Here is a 23110-nt window from a genome sequence, read left to right as displayed (position 1 = left end):
CTTAAACTTTCGATGTAGATCTCCACGAAGATTCGCTTACAAAGTCTTGTTCGTAAGATGTTCATGCAAATGGTATTTTAACTTGAGTATAGATGGTAGAACCTGTGAAAGGGATTGAGTATCGGTTTGAAGTACATCCGTTTGAACTGCGAAGGATTCTAAAAGTGAGGAAATGTTTTGAAGCCAAATCCATTCACTTGATTTGAATGTGTCAATTCCTAAATTTAAGAAAAAAATCTGAAATTAAAGTTTACTAATAACAGTTATAATAACTGAGAGCTGTCATCGCTTCTACCTTGTCCCTTTCTCCATGTTTTTGTGATATGATTTAAAAGAGAGAATATAACCTTTACCATATATCCTGTCTTGTTTTTCAATAATGACTAAAGAACTTTTTTTACTGCTGCTCTTCTTTTCTTAGTTTAAATCAGTTTTGTGAATTTTTAAATCCCTTAAACTGTTTGTATGTACTAATAACATAAATAATAATATATACCTACTTCTATTAAAACTTCATTTACCTGTGAATTTATTTTTAACAGTTGGTTGATCATCTGATATGTTCTGTTCGAACTTGTGGTGCAGTCAGTAAGCGCAGATTTATATAAATAGAATGGTAAAGTTAAAATAAAAAGATTTACATATATAAATAGAGTGTTACTTAGATGTATAAATATAGTATTACATATAAATGCGGTAGTGGTGTAGTGGTAGTGCGCTCGCTTCATAAGCGAGAGGTTCCGAGTTCGATCGCCACCACGTCCCTGGTAGTACCGCGCTCAACTTGTTTCTCCGCGCAGCGGCCTTGTTCGTCAAGGTTCGTGTTTCGGAGTTATAGAGTTGAGAGAGGGTTATAACCACAATTAAGTAGCCTCCTCATCTGTATTAATTATAATAATGTAAAAACATTATTATTATGTTTTTACTTTATTAATTATAATAATGTAAAAACATAATAAATATAAAAGTGTGCGCATAAACTAATTTATTTTTATTTTAGACAAACACTTCACATTAATTAAATATAAGCAAATAAAAATAATAGTAGGGTAGGGTGGGGCATATCGGGACAGTGGGGTATAACGGGACACAAAATTTGCTTTTTTTCTTAAGAAAAAAGATTTATCTTGAACTATTGATGATTTTCTTTTTTTATGAGAAGGTCTATATTTTTCAGACAGAATTTTTTATCTTTTTTTAGAATCTGGTTTTAAAAAAGTATCTAGAATTGAACTTTTTGAATAGTTTTAATTTCAGTAAAGTGACTTTGTGGGGTACATCGGGACAACAAGTTATTTATATAATTAACTATATTACTACCATTTTGTCTACAGTTTGATGATTTTATTTTTAATCTAAAATATTATTATCATTATTTAGAAAAGCAATATTAGTAATAAATTCAAAGAATTTTTTTTTTTTTTATAACTTAACTTTGATTATTAATAATGTTTAATGTTGTTAATAGTGTTTAACGACGGTAAAAAATTATAAAAAAAAGATCAATTATCCAAAATGGGATGAAATGCAGTTTTAGCTATTAACTTCGAAAAGCTGATTAAATTCGAAAAGCTGATTATACATATGGCATATTTAAATTTGCTCTACATTGGCATATTATGCTAAGAAGCCAACTTATCAAAAATGTTACCATATAATATATTTATTATTTGATAACATTTTTGAAAATTTTCTGTGTGATTGATGTGATTCATAATATTTTTTGTTTAACTTCAAAGTTAGTTGTAGTTACCAACTTAATAATGTATACTAGTTTTCCCCTATCTAAATTTTAGAACAATTTTTTTAGTTTGTTTATTAAGAATTTTTTTGTTTGTTTTAAGAATGAATATGAAGCACAAAAAGTTTTTTTCATTTTAGCTGTTATTCCTTTTTTTTGTGGTGTATGGGTGTATGGGCGTGTAATTTGTATGGGTATGTTACTTTTTTGAGACTTAAAGTCTGAATATGTTTAATTAATAAAGTTCATTCATTTTTTATTATTTTTAAAGATTTATAGTTAACGAATAACTGCTGCTTTTTAACTAGCATTGCCACACCCACCTGCAAACTGTAAACTGCAAATTGCCACACCCACCTGCAAACTAGCATTGCCACACCCACCTGCAAACTGTAAACATTTTGCTACTCTATAGTTTCATTACCTTGGTTTTCATATTTTTATAAACTTTTGTTTTATTGTTTCTTTTTCTTATATCAATGAGTTTCATTACCTTGGTTTTCATATTTTTATAAACTTTTGTTTTATTGTTTCTTTTTCTTATATCAATGAGTTTCATTACCTTGGTTTTCATATTTTTATAAACTTTTGTTTTATTGTTTCTTTTTCTTATATCAATGAGTTTCATTACCTTGGTTTTCATATTTTTATAAACTTTTGTTTTATTGTTTCTTTTTCTTATATCAATGAGTTTCATTACCTTGGTTTTCATATTTTTATAAACTTTTGTTTTATTGTTTCTTTTTCTTATATCAATGAGTTTCATTACCTTGGTTTTCATATTTTTATAAACTTTTGTTTTATTGTTTCTTTTTCTTATATCAATGAGTTTCATTACCTTGGTTTTCATATTTTTATAAACTTTTGTTTTATTGTTTCTTTTTCTTATATCAATGAGTTTCATTACCTTGGTTTTCATATTTTTATAAACTTTTGTTTTATTGTTTCTTTTTCTTATATCAATGAGTTTCATTACCTTGGTTTTCATATTTTTATAAACTTTTGTTTTATTGTTTCTTTTTCTTATATCAATGAGTTTCATTACCTTGGTTTTCATATTTTTATAAACTTTTGTTTTATTGTTTCTTTTTCTTATATCAATGAGTTTCATTACCTTGGTTTTCATATTTTTATAAACTTTTGTTTTATTGTTTCTTTTTCTTATATCAATGAGTTTCATTACCTTGGTTTTCATATTTTTATAAACTTTTGTTTTATTGTTTCTTTTTCTTATATCAATGAGTTTCATTACCTTGGTTTTCATATTTTTATAAACTTTTGTTTCATTGTTTCTTTTTCTTATATCAATGAGTTTCAGGAAACTTATAAAAAACAATGTTAACTATGATTGGTTTATCCGCAAATAGCATTTGTTTCTTAAGTATCTCTATATGCCCCGCTCTACCCTATTATTAAAAGTGTATTGTTTATAAACATTGCTACTATATGCTTACATTTAATTGTGAAGTAAAATCTTGCGCATGAATTAACTTCCCTTTCCGATATTTTTAAAACTTTATCGTAGTTTTTTTTTTCATACTAAAAGAAAAACTATGGTAACAAGAACGGACTACGGTACTGTTCTTGAAACATCATTACAAGTTGAATCCCTAAGGTTACCCTTGTATCTTCTCAGGTTAATTCGAACTTGATTCGCCATTGCAATTGGACAGCTTTTGAACTATTTAAAAAAATATTAAATGCATATAAAAACTGACATGTTATAAAGGATACGAATGATGAACAACATTATTAAAACCTCCAGTCAACCCTGTCGGCTTATAATGTCGGCTTATAATGTCGTAGTTTAGATAAAATAATAAAGTAAAAATAAAAGGATTTATACGCAAACTAAAAATTCTGCTGTTTAATAGTAAAGAAAAAACATAAATATCCCTATTAGATCTGGTCGCTAACAAAATCCCGACTAGAATGGTGGCGCCAACCAAAGAGACAAAAACAGCTTAACAGAACTAAAATTAAATTAAATATTCATTATATAATAAAGCGTTTTAAAACTCAACAAACATTTACCATATATAAATATTTTAACTTCAAACATTTTTATGCAAACTTAAGCCATTAAAAAAAAATATAAAAAAATAGTACTAGTTATCTTTTGCACATTAGTCATCTTATCTTATCCAATACACTGCTTGTCTAAGCTTATCTAATACACTGTTTATCTAAGCTTATCTACTACACTGTTTATCTAAGCTTATCTAATACACTGCTTATCTAAGCTTGTCTAACACACTGCTTATTTAAGCTTGTCTAATACAATGCTTATCTAAGCTTATCTAATACACTGCTTATCTAAGCTTGTCTAACACACTGCTTATCTAAGCTTGTCTAATACACTGCTTATCTAAACTTATCTAATACACTGCTTATCTAAGCTTGTCTAATACACTGCTTATCTAAGCTTGTCTGATACACTGCTTATCTAAGCTTATCTAATACACTGCTTATCTAAGCTTGTCTAATACACTGCTTATCTAAGCTTATCTAATACACTGCTTATCTAAGCTTATCTAATACACTGCTTATCTAAGCTTGTCTAACACACTGCTTATCTAAGCTTGTCTAATACACTGCTTATCTAAACTTATCTAATACACTGCTTATCTAAGCTTGTCTAATACACTGCTTATCTAAGCTTGTCTGATACACTGCTTATCTAAGCTTATCTAATACACTGCTTATCTAAGCTTGTCTAATACACTGCTTATCTAAGCTTATCTAATACACTGCTTATCTAAGCTTATCTAATACACTGCTTATCTAATGTACATTAAAACTAAAGTATTTGTTGTAATCAAAAAAACATTAAAAATCAAACTGGTTCATTTGACATTTGACTTTCTATACAATTGAAAGTTATGCAAAGTGAGCAAAGCTATTTGTAATAGCTAGAATAAGATAAATATACGCGTCATAATATGATAATATCTAGAGACGTAAAGCAGAAAAGGCCATGACCAAGACTAAGACCAAGAAACTGTAACTCAATATTAAGACTAAGACCAAGAATCCAAGACAGTTAAATATGAGTCTCGAGACATCTCGAAACCAAGATTTAATTTTCGAGACCAAAATCTCTTATAATATCATATTACGATGCTTTATAAAATGCATAAATTTATCATATTCTAGCTATTACAATTATGTCTAGTTGTTTATGTCAGTCTATTTTAAATTATATTAAATACATTACATTATAAAAAACATATAACTTATAAACTTATTAAATACAGAAAAACAGAAGAATGTAAAAAATATTATTTACTCAAGTTACAATTGATTACAACTCAACGAGTAACGACGGCATCTTTAAACGCAGATTTGTTAAACCTATGCACAGTAATTTAAAAACACTTAAAGTTTGGCCAAAATACAGTTTTTTGAGTAACGCAATTTAAATAATGTTATTAGCTAACTATTTTCTACAGTTTCTTATGGTTTTAACGGTATAAAAAAATAAGTTCTGAAATAAAAGATTCAAACGTTAATTTATGTTTGAAAGTGACCGAAAAACAGCTTTTTTTTATCATTAAAATTTTATCATTTTTAAATCTTGATTTTCTCCCTAAATACAAAACATTATAATTTAATTTTCTATATATACAAAGATAATAGATAACTTTATCTTAAATTATGAAAATATTTGAAATATGTATTTATATATATATATTCTTTTAAACACCCAATAATTACATAAATTGTAGGTAAAAAAACAAATAAAGAAAATGCTATGTGTATTCTTGTACTGTTCTTGGAATATTTTCTTCCATCAAAGTTCTAAATATAAGTCTTTGTTCCTTTAAATTCCATAATTGGACAGATTGTTTTAAAATTGCGGTGATATTGGCATCTAACACTTCCTTAGGGCGTGCAGTTTTAATTTTATTGCCCTCGATCATACATTGCAGCATATTAATACCAAATTGCTTGCATATTAGCCATATCTCACCAACAAATAAACTTTGGTTATTTATACACGGCAACTGAGTCATTATAATGGAGTAACATATGGGGTCATTAAGTAGCCTGATAAATAAGTTTAATTTGTTATAAATAAGAATGTTCGATACAGAGTCTACTTTGAAAAAAGAATGGAGGTAATTTTTACTATGCTTAGAAATATTAAAAAATGATTTTAAGACAGATCGTCCAACTTTATCAATATTCTGTAGAAACTTATTGTTGCAACCACCCAGTTCTAGTCCGTATAATAGCGTTGGAATAGCTAGGGAATTAAATAAATAAATAATCGTAGCAGGCTGGCAGAAGCGAATTCCGTTTCTTATAAGTGCTTTTGCAACAGATAAAAATTGCGTTATCCTTTCATTTATATTCGTTTTTTGGAGTGTTGCCGTCATATTTTTGTTCTTATTATCCCAAAGGAAACCAAGATGTTTTAAATTGCTTTGAAACTTAATAGGAGCATCGTTAACATAAATCACGTTATTGATGATCGAGCTTACTCCAGATATTAAAAATTCCGTTTTTTCTGCATTTAGTTTGATAAAGTTTGATATTACATACTTTTGGACGATGTTAATAAGATTTTGAAGACCAGATATAGTTGAACTTTGCAAAATTATATCATCTGCATACGCAATGACACCAGTGTATACTCCGTTTATTGAAGTTCCTACTTTGGATTCTGAGACAATTTTCTCTAAAAGATTTTCAGTATAAATATTGTAAAGATGAGGCGAAAGTATGGACCCTTGTCGAACTCCCTGAGACAACCTAAACTCTTCTGATGTGCATCCAAGATATGATACATTAGCAGTACCTGACCGATATAACGATGAAATGGTATGAACTACCGATAGTGGGATTTTTTTCTGATAATATAGTTTCTCAAATAGTAAATCCCAGTTACAACTATCAAAAGCTTTGTTAGCATCTAAACTGCATATATATACAGGTGAATTGTTATGATTATAGTGTTTTATTGTTTCACTCAGAAGAAATTCTGCGTGAAGGGTAGAGCTATTTTTTTTAAACCCAAATTGATGTGAATGACTCTCTGTGATATCTGGACATATATGTACAATAAGATATTCGAGAAGTTTCGTAAAAATAGGTAGAATGCTGATTCCTCTGTAGTTATTTGGATTTTCCAGTGATGTTTTATAAGACTTAACTAATGGAATAATTGTGGCTGTTGATAAACATTTGGGAACCTTTCCATTTGTTAACATGCTGTTGTAAAAAGAAGCGAGTAACATTAGAAGATTGTTACTGCGAGAGTTTTTAAGATGTTCAGCACTTATTCCAAAACAATCGTAGGATTTATTATTTTTAAGATTTAAAATACATTTTTCAATATCAGCTGTTGAAATAAACTTTGAATTAGGCTCTTTACTTATATGTGGAATTTGTTGAGGATTAAATTCTTTATTTGTACATTGCGGCGTATTAAGTATTTTTTGAAAGTGATGGCTAAATTCTTCAACGATTTCATTTTTGTTTTGCAAGTTATTAATTGTAAAGAGTCGAGTATTCTTTTTGTTTTTTATTTTGCGAATATTGTCCCAAAACTTTTGAGGATTAGTATTGCGTAGATATTCGATATTTTTAGTTTTTTCGTAGATTTTTTTGTTATGTGCTGCTTTAACAGCTTTACGGAAGTTTTTTCGGGAATAGATATATCTTTTGTAGACTACGCATTCTACTGACTTGTTATAATCGGATTTTTGCCATTGCTTATAGTGAAAGGATAGGTTATCTTTACATCTTTTAAGCTCTGATGTCCACCAAGATTTTGAATACTTACATGTCACTTGTTGTCCAAAACACTGTTTAACTGCCAAGAGAGCTGCATTTTTGATTTTGGAACATGTGATTTTAATTTCTGCTTCTATTTTTTCATCTATAAATGTGTAATTGCTAAAAGCTATAGATAGATTATGATTATAAAAATCAATAAACTTTTCATTCTTCCATGCATGTTTTGGAACTGAATCATACTTTTTCATTGTATTATTTATTTCGTTAGATAAGCTGCTACCTCTAAGGTTGATACTTGTGGATATCGGAAGGTGATCACTATTATTAAACGGTGAAGGGGGAATAACTTGACAATTTGTAAAACATAGTTCTGTATTTTTTGAAGATGCTATATGGTCAATGTAAGAAGAATTTAAAAGAGTTTTATGTTGATAGGTGTAGGTAGGACCAGCACCATTGACTATATCGACAAAAACCAACTCATTTGATTTAATAAAGTTTGTGAGATGTTTTGAAAGATTGTTTCGTGTTTTGTTGTTACGAAATTCTAAATCATATATTTTATAAGGAAATGACTGAAAATCTCCAGATATAATACATTCTGCTTCATCCTCATAGTTGTTCATGATTGAAGTAATTGTATGTAGTTGAGAAGAATATTTATCGTACGATTCATTATTGTTACGACAGCATGAAAGGTAAACCCCAATAAAAATTAAGTGACGCTTGTTTATTGTGCCTTTTATTGCAAGAATGTTTTCATCCTCATGTATTATATGAAAAGACGACATACCTTTTTTAATAAAGAATGCGTTTCCTCAATACGGTCTACCGTGTGTATTTTTTTCTGCCGCATGAAAGATAACATTATGTGTTAGTAATGCAACATTATCTAACAGAAAACTCTCGATGTTTAGCAGCCAGTGCTCCGAAATAAAAATAATATCGAAATACTTTAATAATTTAGAGATATAATACGAGTTCGATTTAAAACTTTAACAGTTAAACGCACAAAGTGTTAATATTGTATTAGTTAAATTTAATTCTTTTTCTCCCATTATGATTTATAATTTGATTGTTGCATGAATGATGTAGAGTGATTTAAGAATTGTGGCAATTGTTTTTCAATATTTTGATGTGTTTTTTTGATTGATAGTGTTTCACGGTGCATTCTAAACGGTTTGACAATAATGTTATTATCCCAAACATCGGGTTTAAGTACCATTCCTTTTTCGCTACTTTTAATTTTCACTTTGAAGGATCGGTTGTACATGTTTTCTCTGTTAAGCTTAATGTCTAATGGCGTAATACCAATTTCTTTATTCATGTAGTTTGAAAGATCTTCTTCAGATAAGGAATTACAAACACCGCCTACAAATATATAAGACTCTCGAATAATACGTTGCCCTGCAATCGAGTTTCTGTTGTTAACGACTTTATTACCAAAGACGGGTTTTATCCTCTGCTTATCTATTTGGCTATTTATGACTCTATTATTTTTTCCTATCACTTTGAAATCTTGATAGTCTGCTATAAATTCGTTTTCTTTTTGCGGTTCAGGCTTAAGCAATTTAACCACGGTTGCGTAGGAATCTCTACTTTTATTTCTACAATCAACTTTCAAACTAGAATCCTCTGCAATGGAGCATACAGGAACATCTTGCAGTGTATTTATTTGGTTTGCGGAATGATAATTTATTGAATTTGAAACAATAGATTTTAAAACTTCTTGTGGTTTACTGTTACTTGCGTTAACAGATTGTGACGCACATTGAATTTTCACAATTTCGCTATTTGTTTTTTGTATTGCGTCGTATTTTTCCTGTAATAAATGCAAATCTGCCATGATTTTTTTATTTTCCGATTGTAATGCCTTTAAGCGATCGATAATTTCTTTTAAGATCGATGTCATATTTATATCTGATGATTGATAAATTTGTGGACTAACTTGTTTGGAGTTAGAAAGCAATTTATTGAAGTCCTTATGGAGTTGATTTTCCGCTATAGTAATCGACATCAGATAAATATCATCAAGACACGTTATTATCTTATACCGCTTTCTAAGATTTTTTTTCACTGGGTCTTCTGCGTCTAGAATAATGTTTAGCAACGAGAACTGCTCCATGTCAAAACGCTCTAATATTTCTGTAAACAATTCGACTCTTAATTTAAAAACTTCAGCCTCTTTAAACTGCGAAAGCCCATTGATAATGACTTCCTTTGGATGGGAACAAATTTCCTCTACATTTATTATATAGTTCTCTACAATATTGTTACTCGACTGTATTGTTAAAAACAACTCACCAATTTGTCTTGGTGCCATATAACATAAAGTTTAAATACATCAAAAATAAAAACTTGTTTTTTGTATTTTTTTCTGAAAATACACGGTGTAAGAAATGCATTTAACACGGTGTAAGAAATGCATTTATACACGGTGTAAGAAATGCATTTAAAAAATGCAATTGTAAGGAGTTTAAACTGATTTTTATAGTGCCAGGACTTTTTATCTTAGACTTCCTTCGCGAAGCTGATTCTTTTTTTAAAGAGAGTTTGTATCATTCTATAAGAAACTAAAAAAGTTAGCTGCCCCAACTTGCCCCATTTCAAAATAATGTGGTTTTAAAAAGCTCATTTTATGAAAAAATTAGCGACGTAAATGCTAATACGACAACTTTTTTTTTTTTGTTATCCATATTTTTAAAAATGCACCACAACATATTAGGGATAATAACAATTTTTAAGTTATTATCCCTAATATGTTGTGGGTAACACAGTTACCCACAACATATTAGGGATAATAACTTAAAAATTGTTGATATGTGACATTACTGGATTTGTCTTGGACCCTTCACACACACACACACACACACACACACACACACACACACACACACACACACACACACACACACACACACTCACACATATATATATGTATATATACATATATATATATACATATGTATATATACATATATATATATATATATATATATATATATATATATATATATTATATATATATATATATATATATATATGCATACATACCTATAGATATATATATATATATATATATATATATATATATATATATATATATATATATATATATATATATATATATATTATATATATATATATATATATATATATATATATATATATATATATATAGGGTCATTTCGGATAAAGCGAGCCAATAAAACTAAAATCAGTGTGTATTAATAACTATGTGAGATATCTTAATACTTCTTGTACTAGAAAACTCTATAACAGATACCTAAACTATGATATAATGTAAAGTGAGCCACACTAATAAAAAGTGAGCCAAGTAAACTATATATGATACATAGGAAAGGCTCGCTTTATATTAACAAATTTATAAAGTGAGCCACCATTATTGGTAAAGCAAGCCAATAGCTTATATGATTATTCTAAAGTGAGCCATTTAGCTTTTATTTCAGACAAAAATTTACAAAATTGGAAGTATTATTACAAATAATATTTACTATATTAATATTAACTTTATTACCTACGATATAGTAAACTGGTATTAAAAGTTTGCAAACATTAACCTCAAATGCATACAATGCAAAAAATTTAAAGAACAAAAGCAATATAAAAATGTCAGCGACTAGTCTAATAAAAATAATACTGCTAAAGCTGCAGATAAATGATGCAGTACAAAATGCAAAATATCAAGTCTTAACTAGAGTTAATTTACTTAGTTGTTGTTTGAACACAATCAGCACATAGTTGTCCACGCACAGTTATTTCGATACAGCTCTCATGTAACCAATCACGGCACGCGTCACACTCAATCCATTCATCATCAATGAGAGGATCAGTTGCTTCACCATATGCAAACCCACAATATTTGCAAATGTCCTCTTCTTTTTGTTTCTTTTCTTTTTTGGATTCTTTCTTTTTCTTTATAACCTTCTGTATAACAGTTTTCTTCTGTTTCTTTCCTTTGCTGGTCTCTTTCTCTTTAGCTGCTTTTTTTGTTATTGGTTTGGTTCTTTCTTGAATAAATGCTACATTTTCTTCTGATGTCAATTCATAAGATGGTGGTTTCTTACGTGGCCGACTGCTTTGTGGTCGATCTCTGTGTGGCACTGGCATCAATTTTTCGAAAGACACATCGAGGTCTGCTTGTTCAGTTGACACAATTGCATTTTCATCAGTGGTAGGTAAAGAAGTACTACCAGCAATATCAGTATTGACATGTTGCTCATGCTGCTTATCTAGGCTAGTATTAGAAATAGATGCATTAATATTATCTTTATTAGCTGTATCATCAAGTTTAGCACTAGAACTATTTGAAATATCTGGCAATTGCATTTCATTCAGATTAATTATGTCAACGGATTCGGTCACAGAAATCAACTGCAAATTCATAGCTGCATTAGGTACAGGTGGCTGTTCAGGTGAATTGTGGGTCTCCCAGAAGCACTTTCCACTTTGCTCACTTTTCCTGACAATCTCCTCCTCAAAGTTTCATATGGCACATTCCACGCTCTCGCTATCAGCCGTATTGACAACCGTTCAGTTAAAGGTTTTTCTTCTTGTTTTCTGTATTCTTCCATAGCACCAGCCATATTTCCTTTTTGCCATAAATTTAGTTTTGTGCCTGCATGACTTTGAGGCATCGGCAGTTTTTTTGGACTTCGATGTTGTCCTCGAATTGCCGGTACCTGCTCGGACAATTTTTGTTTTCCTTGAGATTTTTGGCTTCTTCGGGCCGTGATCGGTTGATAACGTACCATTCTGTAAAAATATCATAAAAAATTCCAATAAATTAACAATTCGTGTGGGTCAAAAAGCAAAAAAATTTATAATATTTTTTACATTTATTTATTATTGCAATTTTTGGAAAAGTGAGCCAATGGCTCGGTTTACCTGAATGCCCTTGGCTCGGTTTATCTAACAGTTATGCAAAACCGAGCCAGGTTGAAAATTCGATTAAAAAACTTTATCATCGCTCAAATACATATCAACACTGTATTTTTTGAAATAGTTTCTCATATTACTAATATTACAATCATATTTACTATAAATAGTGTCAAATATGAAATACTCACTTTTCTTAATTGAAGCTAAACAAAATATAAGGTCTCAAAGCGAAAAAACGTTTTGTTACTACTCGAATGATTATAATTATACCATCGCGAAAATAATTGCTTAGCAACTGTTTTTAAAATATTTATTAGACTTTATAATGAATAACTAATATTAAATAAATTGTTATAAATCGAAAGCATAATTTGATTTCGTAAAATTGCAATATTTAGGCGACCGGCTCGCTTTATCCGAAATGACCCTATATATATATATATATATATATATATATATATATATATATATATATATATATATATATATATATATATATATATATATATATATATATATATATATATATATATATATATATATATATATATATATATTATATATATATATATATATATATATACATATATATATATATATATATATACATATATATATATATATATATATATACATATATATATATATACATATATGTATATATATATATATATATATATATATATATATATATATATATATATATATATATATATATATATATATATATATATATATATATATACATATATATACATATAAAGTACAGAGATGACATCGAAATCAAAACTTCTATGTTTCATTTTCCTTTGCAGTCGGGAAAATAAAAATTTCCTACTTAGGCTATTCTGCGGTGCTCCGTGAGTTAACCTTGAGGTTGTGTTGGAATACTTTATCATAACAACAAAAAAAGGTATAATGAATTAAAAATTACTTCTAAAATTTAGGCTTTTTATTATTATTAATCTATGATTATTTTTATAATATATACAAAAAAATTTAATATGACTTAACTAGTTATTTATAACTCATTATTATTAATTTAACTGGCAATTATTAAAAGTATACTGAAGTTACATTGAAGTAGCCAATAAGTTCATCGAGTTGCAATTCATTTCTTTAAAGTATAGCTCACGTTAATCTACAATTAATATTTTCTATATCCAAGATCACAAACCTTAAATGTAATAATTAAAAACTTGATTCAGAACTTCTTGCTTGTATTATAAGCTTGGATTTCTGAGTTGAGATTCGAAATCTGTTAATTATAGATATTTATAGATATACAGATAAATTTCTGTGTATTAAATAGCGTATAAAATCAGTGTATTAAATATTGCTAGTGTCAAGTTCTTTGTTTGGATTTAAAACAAATAAAATTTTTAAACAGAACTAAAATTTGTAAATCTATTTGAACAGTACGTTAATGCTCTTTTATATGTTTCAGTTACAAAAACCAAACAATGGATAGTTATAAAAAATAACAAACTTGAAGGTTTAAGCTTTTAAAAAGTACATGCAATCGAAGCTGCTTGTTATTTGAAAAATTTTAAATATATGAAACTATAAATAGACTTTTTCCGAGAATTTTAGTTTGAATTAACAAAACTTAGAAAAAATCAAATCAAAATGATAAACCAAGTTGAACCGGAATCGTAGTAATCTTAAACAGGAGATAACTTTAGATATGACAAGGAAATAACAAAATATTTTAAATGGCATAATTTTTTATTCAAAAGAGTTGTACCAGTAATATTTTAACTAAAGAAAAAGTAACAGCAAAACTCTTGGGTGTTTTAATTTTCAAGTTGGATGAATGGAGCATCTATCAATGTATTGCAATACTAAGTAAATAATGTATTACTTTATCAAATTAATTTTTTAACTCTAAAAACCCAACCGGCACATCAAGTTTCTTTTTTGGAATTAAAACCTGTACAGACACGTGTTTGTCAAGATCCAGGCGCAAACCTAAAACACATGTATGTTACAGGCAATTTTAGTCGAGTTTTACACGTGTTTTTTGAGGTTTCAAAGGCAAATTTAAATATTACATGTATTTATCAGTGGTTTCTGAAACATATTTTAATATAATACTACGTTTCCGTAACGGTAAAACCATAAATATTTTTTTACTGGTATTTATGGTAAATAGTAGTAGTTAATTTCACGTAATGAAAACCATTTTTTACATGTGTAATTCTTTTTGATTTAGAAGGTTTTGAACACGCAATAGAAACCAAGCATAACTTTTTTTCTGAGTTGTGCCGGCTGGGAAGTTACTATCATTATTTTACAAGTATGAATTGTGGATCAATAAAATATGTTTTTATGATTTATGAATCAATAAAATAGGATTTATGATTTACGGACCAATAAACTATATTTTCATAGTTTATGGACCAATAAAACATGTTTTAATAATTTATGGATCAACAAAACACGTTTTTACTATTCATGCACCATAAAAATATATTTTAATGGTACATGAATTATAAAAATGTTTAAAATTAACTACTTTTATTGTACATTGGACAAATATCATAAAAATATATTTTTATGATATTTGTCCAATGAAATATGTTTACGTATATTTACAACTTCTCAATTGAAATTGATTCAAATTAAACAGTCTTTTAACTTGAATCCTCAAGGGGTTTCAAAATAAGTTCAAATTTTAAGAGTTTTTGAATTATAGAAGTTCAATCCTACCCACTAAACTCTCTAGAGACAAAAGAATTTGTTTGAAGAGTTTATAGAAAAGAAATTATCTTTCCAATTTAAGTAGTTCGAATTATAAGAGTTCAATTGTAGGGTAACCTGGGGGAAAGCGAGACACTTTCAGGGAGAATGTTCATAACTTGAGAAGAATAACGTTTCACAACAAGAAATTTTGCAGGCTACTAGCACATTGTATGTCTAATGATCTCTTAAATATTTGTGGTGATATTTGTGGTTGTTGCATTGGTACATAATTAAATTAAAAATGGCAACAACTACCCTGTCTCACTTTCCCCAAAACCTGGGTCATAGTGAGACAGATTTCATTTGATGAAAAAAAATAATTTTCAATAAAATTAAAGCAGACTTTTAATTAATTCGATCTAAATAAATATAAAAATGCAAATAAAAACACAAAGGTATAATTAAAAAAATAATATCAATAAAAAAAATGTATATGCAAAGTTTCATGTTAGTCAAAAAATCTGTTCACCTAAAAACCAAACATCGTTTAATGTGCAGTCTTCGTGTACCCCAATAGTTCATATACAACAAGCTATCCAGTCAATCGGTGCCATTGTACCACTTTTGGGAATGGTAGAGTATTTTTTATTTTGATGGAGTATTTATTCAGTAAGGATTTAGAAAATTAAAAATTCGACCAATTTGAGGAAGATTTAATTATATTCCATTTAAGGGACTATTAAGAACTGATTTAACAAAAGCTTAAAAACTTTTCACACCATATTTCAATTTTGTTTGTATAGTTTTTATCCTCCTCCGGCTTAATTTATCAAAATGCTCAAAAAGAAAAAAGGAACAAAGCCTGTACAAAAAATTAAGAAAAAAAAAGCACTAAAAGTGATCAGAAGTATAAATTATATAAGTTTAATTACTGTTACTTAACTAAAAATGCAAAATAAAGATGTATTATAGTACGCTAATTTTAAAAGGCCAGACTAACATCAAAAAAATATGGTTCATAATTAACAAAATAGCGAAAAAGATAAAACAATTCTTTACTACCATATTTATATTACAATATTAATATTTTCTGTCAAAAATCTCAAAAGAATTCATATATTTCAAAAATGTTGGTCCAAAACTTGCTAATAAAATAATACCAAAATCAGAATCATTTAAAACACGCATAAACTCCCGAAATAATGCGATAATGATTTAAGCTATAAAGAACTCGAAGCAACATATTCTTCTTTAAAAAAAAAAAGTTATAATAAAATTAGCTTAATCAGACCTCTGTTTGATTTACTGAAACTTTTATTAAAGCACAGAAATTTTGCTGATGCTCTAAAATTAGCTAAAATAATCCCAATCTACAAAACATTTATAAGCTTATTCAAACTGTAAAATATAAAATATATTATAAATACAAAACACAGGGGCAAAAAGAAGACATAGTTTGACTAATCGCCAAGCTCCTTGATCTGCACGTAAATACAAAATCTCTAATCTGCACGTAAATACAAAATCTCTAATCTGCACGTAAATACAAAATCTCTAATCTGCACGTAAATACAAAATCTCTAATCTGCACGTAAATACAAAATCTCTAATCTGCACGTAAATACAAAATAGCAAAAAGAAAAAAAAACCGTAAGACGATATAGTATAAAATATTTTTATAAAGACTTTATGAATAAAATTCATAGGTCCTAATGTCTTTAACTTTGTTTACCAACCTTTAAAAAATTGTTTTTACGGATTTTTTTTTTTAAAACATCTTTTTAAACTCTTTTTATTGATAACGCATTATTAAAAAGAGAGCAATCAATAAAATTTTTAGGTGTGGTTCTGGATGAAAATTTAACCTGGAGGGACCACATAGGTCTAATTGAAAATAAAATATCAAAAAATATAGGTGTTTTGTATAAAGCCAAGCAGTTTTTAAATCTATCTTGTTTAAAAAACTTATATTTTTCTTTAATTCATTGCTACTTAAATTATGCAAACCTTGCTTGGTGCAGCACAAACGCAACAAAAGTAAAAAAACTGTTTAGTAAACAAAAACAGGCTATAAGGATAATTACAAACGTAGACCGTTTCTCTCACACTCAAACATTATTTAATAAACTTAATATTCTAAATGTATATAAGCTAAACCTTTACCATATTCTTATCTTCATGTTTAAACTTGATAAAAAAATATCACCAATGTTATTTAATTCACTTTTTGAAAAAATAAACCACATATACCCTACCAGATTTTCAAAAAACAATTACATTCAATCCAAAACACATTATTCAGCAACCAAATTCTCAATTGCTAACCGAGGTCCTAAGCTGTGGAATACAATATTAAATAATGAGCTGAAATCTAATTATTCTTTAAACCAGTTTAAAACAAAACTTAAGCAATTACTGATGATACATGAAAATGAATTAAAGTTCTTCTAAAAAGCTTTTTAAACTAGCAAACAAAAACAAAAATTAACCTACTAATTACTCTTTAATATTATATTTAATATTCTAAACAATAGTCTGCTATTGTAAATGTATTTCTTATCTTATAAGTTTTGAATTTACAAACGATTTTTTTAAGTTTTATTATTTGAAATACTAATTACTAAAAATATTGTAAAATTTTATAATTTCAATTTTTATTAAAAAAAGTTATTGTAAATTCTTTTTGTAATATTAATACTTATATATCATCTTATTTTACTAATTAGTTCTTAAATATAAATACTCTTTGAATTACTAAATATTTTAAACGTTATATATTTTATTTTTTGCATTTTGTTAAAACATTTTATTTGATGAATATGCATTTTTTTTGGGGGGGGGGGGGGGGGCTTTATGATAAGATGAATTTTGTCTTCTTCAAGCCCCAGTCATGTAAATATTTGTTTTTATAAATTACGAGTGTAAATTATTTTCAATCGGCAAATACAATACAAATCCTTAAACAGAAAAAAGATAAAGTTTATAAAGCAATATAAAGATTGACAGACAATATAAAGATTAACATTTAAAAAACTGTAAATTATATGAATCAGGAAAATAAGATGAAGCAAGCGAATTTCAAAGAACTGATGTTCGAGGAAAAAAACTAGGCGAGTATTTATTCATTGAGCACTAAGGAACAGTCGCAAGAAAAGAATGAGACTTACTTGAATGACGAGTCTTACAAGTATGAAATTTAGTAGATGGCACAAGAAACACAAGCTCTTTAGAGCAGCTCCCATTTAGTATTTATAGAAAAGAGAAAGAGAAGCAACATTACGATGATGTGATAATGGTTGGAGGTTGGCTGCAAGAACAGGTCCAACTATGTTTACAAAGCATTTTTGCACCTTGACTGAAAGAAAAAGGACACTATTCGAAAATCAGCTCCAGATATGAAAACAGTATTCCATACAAGGACAAGTTTGAGATTTAAAGAGGTAAAGGATAGAACCCAGAGTAAAAAAGTGGCGAGTATGATAAAGAGATGCAACCTTAGAAAATGCTAATTTTGCAATGAAATTGGTATATGGTTTCCTAGAAAGATCAGAAGTGAGAGTAGAAGTCGAAAGGTAGATGACTCATTGTGTACATTACCGTTCATAAATAACGGAAGATCTAGATTATTAAAATAACAATTTGCTGAAAAAAGTTGAGTTTGAGATGCTGTAGCAGAAATGAGATCCTTTTCAAGCTTGAATGCCCCTACAAATAATCTAAGAGTGTTGGCTTTTTATTAAGACAAGAACAAATAGTAGTATTTTTACAACAAATGGTAGTTAATTTTACAACACCCTCTTACAAACAAACTTTTTAAACATGTTTTAAATAAATTTAGCTAAAAAGAATATTCCAAGATCAAATGTAAAAAAACAGTTAAAATTGCATCGAAAAGGTACTAACTCTCAGTTGTATAGCATAACGAGGACCAAAAATATGGGGCGCCTGTCAAAAAGAATATAAGTATATGATCAATTTTATTTTATAAATATCAGACAAAAAAAAGTCAACCTTGACTTAAAAATTGACTTAAAAATGCATCAAATGGATTTGTTACAAGCGATACCAATGGACGTAGGTAAAATTTAAGATTGCAAGCCAATTAGTCAATCTTATAAAGTACGTGGTCTAAAAGTAATAATTAAAAAATATAATCCTAATGCAATTACAACTTTGAAATCATGCGCTTAATTTTTGCAGAATATCAAAATAAAGAAAACTTAGTAAACTTGGTAAAACAACTAAAAAGCAACAAGTTGTTCGCAAAAAAAAAATTTGTCATGCAGAGAATGACCAAAAAAAATTCCTTTATGATCTTGGTTCATAATCAAATAAATAACTGCTTTTAAATTAGTTATTTTACGGAAAAACATTTTTTTATTTATAAGAGGTCTAAGTGAAAAATAAATTATTTTTTTTTAATACGCTGTTTTGAAGGTACGTAGGTTTTTTGAAAATTAGTCTAGTTTTTAGATTTATATTTTGTTAACCATATGCAAAAATTTACATCCTATATGCTTTCGATTACTGATAGTTTGGCGGGAATGGTCTAAACAACTTTGGATGTTAGCTAAATTACTTGGTAACTATGTCAACTAATAGATTATTTTGTATTTTTTAAATCCTATCTAGTTGTTTCTCAAGGTAGTTTTTGGTTAAAAACATCTTTTTTAGAAAAAAATTTTATGATAGATCTTATATCTTAAGGGGTTATGGCATAATTACATTAAGCTAATAATGGCTATTTTTGAATCGCTCCATGTCGCGCTTGGTCGCATTTCCCAAGAACCATTCCAATTAATGTGACGCCATTTTAACATTGTTTGCAAAATGGGGGTAAATTTTTCTAAGAAGCCTAAATTTAAATCTTTGACAACCAATTTTTATGCAGAGCGGCTAATGAGTGGCGTAGAGTAAGGCTTGGCAAAAACCGGAAAATTTCAAAAAACCGGTTTTCGATTTTTTTTTAATTGTAAAACCGGATAATCGGTTTACACTAATTTATAAAAGCGAATTTTATTATTGCCGTATAAATCAAATATAACCTACATGATTGATACACTGGAATTAGAACTAAAAGAAAGATTTTCATACTTGAAAATCCTAATTTAAAATTAATAAATCCTAAATCATTAATTATTGAAACATTAATTTTTATCAATGTACAGTAATATTTACATCTTTTTTTTCATTATTAATTTAGTTCGAATCTACGCGGTGGGAAACGAGACAGCGACTAGGTATCTTTATAGCAATTTTCAAGCGATTTTTTTTTCTTTCTTTTTTTTTTTGTTATAATGTCTTTAACATCTTTAAAAATTCGATTTTTAGTGTTGAGCCTATTACATTTATGAGAATAATTGAACTTTTAGCATGGCGATTTTGTAGCAATGTGTCGCTAGCTACATATCGTAGCTTTGTAGCTAGCTACAATATCTCTACAAATCTATAGCTAATTGGTAGCTACATATCAAAATTTTTTAGACAGCGTTTTTATTACGATATGCTATTGAAGTAACCAGCCAGTACCACTGGCCCAGTGGGTCTTTAGCTAAATAAGCTAGCTGTCCTCATAGCTAAATCGTTGTATTGAAGATTTAACATAATGCAAAGATACAACATACAAATATTTTAATATATGATATGCTGAAGATTTAACAAACACATCTTACATACGTTTTTAATAGATTTTTAAAATGGCGTCCATTGGAAGAGTAAAAGAAGGATCAAAATTTGGTAATACTATTTTATTTCAAAGATCGGGTGCATGATTTTGAGATTTAACAATCTCAAGTTAAAATAATTAAATAACAATAACAAAAAATTAAACAACAAACAAAACGAAACAACAAACGAAAATATCAAAAAGTTGACAAAATTCTTAAAATTAGTGTTAGTTGACTTTCCTGGATTGTTTTGATTATTTCAAGTATTTTAAAATGTAAATATTTTTGAAAGATTCTCTCAGTGTGGCTTTGTCAGTATGTAATTTATTAATTATTGGTAAAAAAAAATATTGAAATAAGTAAAACTAAATGCAATATCAAAGTGCTTTTTTTAAAACTATATCTACTTTCACAATATTTGTGCTTTCCACGTAACTTGTTAACTTTTCAAAACAAGAAATCTTTAAAATATTTATCTATTTAGTAATGTATAATAACGACCGGGTTTTTTTAGAAAAAAACAACCGGTTTTGGTTTCGAGAAAACTGAATTAAAAACCGGTTAACCGTTTGCGGTTTTCACCGGTTGCCAAGCTCTAGGGTAGAGATCATATTAATATGAAAAAATTTTTTATTTTTTATTTTTTCTTGATAGAAGTATTCGTGCCGATTGTTCGAAGTTACGCTTTTTATGATTTTTGACTAAATTTAGAGCAAATTACAAGCATTGGCGCGTATAGATTCTGATGTCAAATCCAGTTAATTTGTTCAACGCTATTTTCTTTATGTGTTTCTGTACCAAAAAAAATACTGTGCTTGTTAATTTAAGTAACATGTTGTGCCTATCTTTCACTAATTACGATAGATAAATTAACACTGGTTATTGCAAAGTGTTTTTTTGCTGATCTTTGAGTTTTTTTTCAGTCATACGACAAACTTTATGATTTTTACCGCATTTTGGTATCAAATGATGATCATAAAATACTGGAGCCTTTGATCAAATAAATCTAAATCCAAAATGGGTTCTTTAAATATCGTTATAGAACTACAGGCAATAAACTGCAGGTTGAAAAATTTTACAGGAACCATTTGTACATGTCTTTTGTCTTCATTTATATTCCAATAATTTTTGACATAGTTCAGATCAACGCTAAGGATTATCCCCAGCTTCATTAAAATAAACGAGTTTTTAATGTGCTCGAGAAAGTCAAAGAGTTTAAATAGCCTCTTTTTTTTTTTTTAGAAATTATTTAACCTCATTTATACTTAATTTACTGGTGTTTTTAATTCATTCATAACTGAAGGGTGGGTGATTATTTTGTCAATAAATGACGGCAATAAAAGTTCACCAGTAGATGAATTAAGAGATACAGATGGAATCTCCTGCAATTGCAAAACGAGAAATTTAACAATTTTTGAAAACAAATTCATTAAAATCCAAGTAAAAAAAATATAATGTAATTATGGTTTTGACAAATAGACACAAATGATATTTGTCAAATGTAAACAACCTTTTCAAATTTTAATTCAGAATTTTTTTGCCAAACTTTTCCAACAAGACAGTGTTTTCTCAGATTAAGATGATTTCTTCTACTTTTTCTGGGTGTAAGTTGTGCCTGGATGATCGGACGACATTTCCACCTGAGCTAAAAACTCTCTCTGATTTAGTTGAACTTGCTATAATAGCTAAAATTTGTCTAGCTAATGAAGAGAGTTCTGGCAATGTATTTGAATGTAATTTCCACCAATCAAGAATCGGAAAGTCTTTTTTGGCAACAGGGAGATATTCATACTGGCACATTTTGCTCAAAATAGGATTCAGTTCAGATGTTGGCTTGTGTTTCAAGTCTGACGTTTAACTTGCGCTTCAGTTTTGAATTAGGGGACAAATCTGCTGAAAGAACTCTGGCAACAGGTTGGCACTCAACATTATCCTTAACCTGTGAGGCTAACCATTGTTTTTTTGTATGAAATTTTTTGAAGAGCTTCAAGTACAGTCCCTTTAAAGCAGGATTTAAGTAGTTTGCTGCAGTACTCAATAAGTTTCCAGTGTGACAAAGAGGAAATCTTTTCTCAATGCAGCTTTTCAAGTTTTTTGCATAAAAGACACCGTAGCCATTTTTTCCATCCGTCTCAATAAATTGATCAATTTTGTCATGGATTAAATAAAGAGAATCGGCGACAGTGTTAATTGTTGGAATAGACTCAGCCGACCACGTTTCTGTAGCTTCTTTAAGTGGTGCCGAAATTTCTACTGCTCTCTCGATTGATTTCCACTGTGATGCACTGATGGTCTTTGAAGAAAAAATATCTTCATTTGCACATAAGCTGACAATTGCACTCTTTAGATGTAGGACAGAAGCCATGCAATC

At 28.3% G+C, this 23110-nt stretch overlaps 1 long non-coding RNA gene across 8 annotated transcripts in view; it reads left to right on the top strand.

Annotated features, from left to right (window-relative positions):
• The window catches only part of LOC136077885 (uncharacterized), a 155416-nt gene that overhangs the window by 4271 nt on the left and 128035 nt on the right, over positions 1-23110 (top strand). For 3 of the 8 annotated variants that reach the window (XR_010637348.1, XR_010637341.1, XR_010637343.1), the window contains exons 1-3: positions 541-616; positions 13204-13301; positions 20277-20313. This is a non-coding gene — a long non-coding RNA (uncharacterized LOC136077885). Of the gene's footprint in view, positions 1-540; positions 617-1881; positions 1936-13203; positions 13302-20276; positions 20314-23110 lie in introns of those variants that run through there. The other 5 variants (XR_010637346.1, XR_010637344.1, XR_010637342.1 and 2 more) reach the window with 3 other exon arrangements.

The sequence above is a fragment of the Hydra vulgaris genome, chromosome 03 (genome assembly GCF_038396675.1).
Source record: "Hydra vulgaris chromosome 03, alternate assembly HydraT2T_AEP".
NCBI lineage: Eukaryota > Metazoa > Cnidaria > Hydrozoa > Anthoathecata > Hydridae > Hydra > Hydra vulgaris.
Note: the sequence above shows the minus strand (reverse complement) of the source record. Positions and strands in the feature narration are given on the sequence as shown.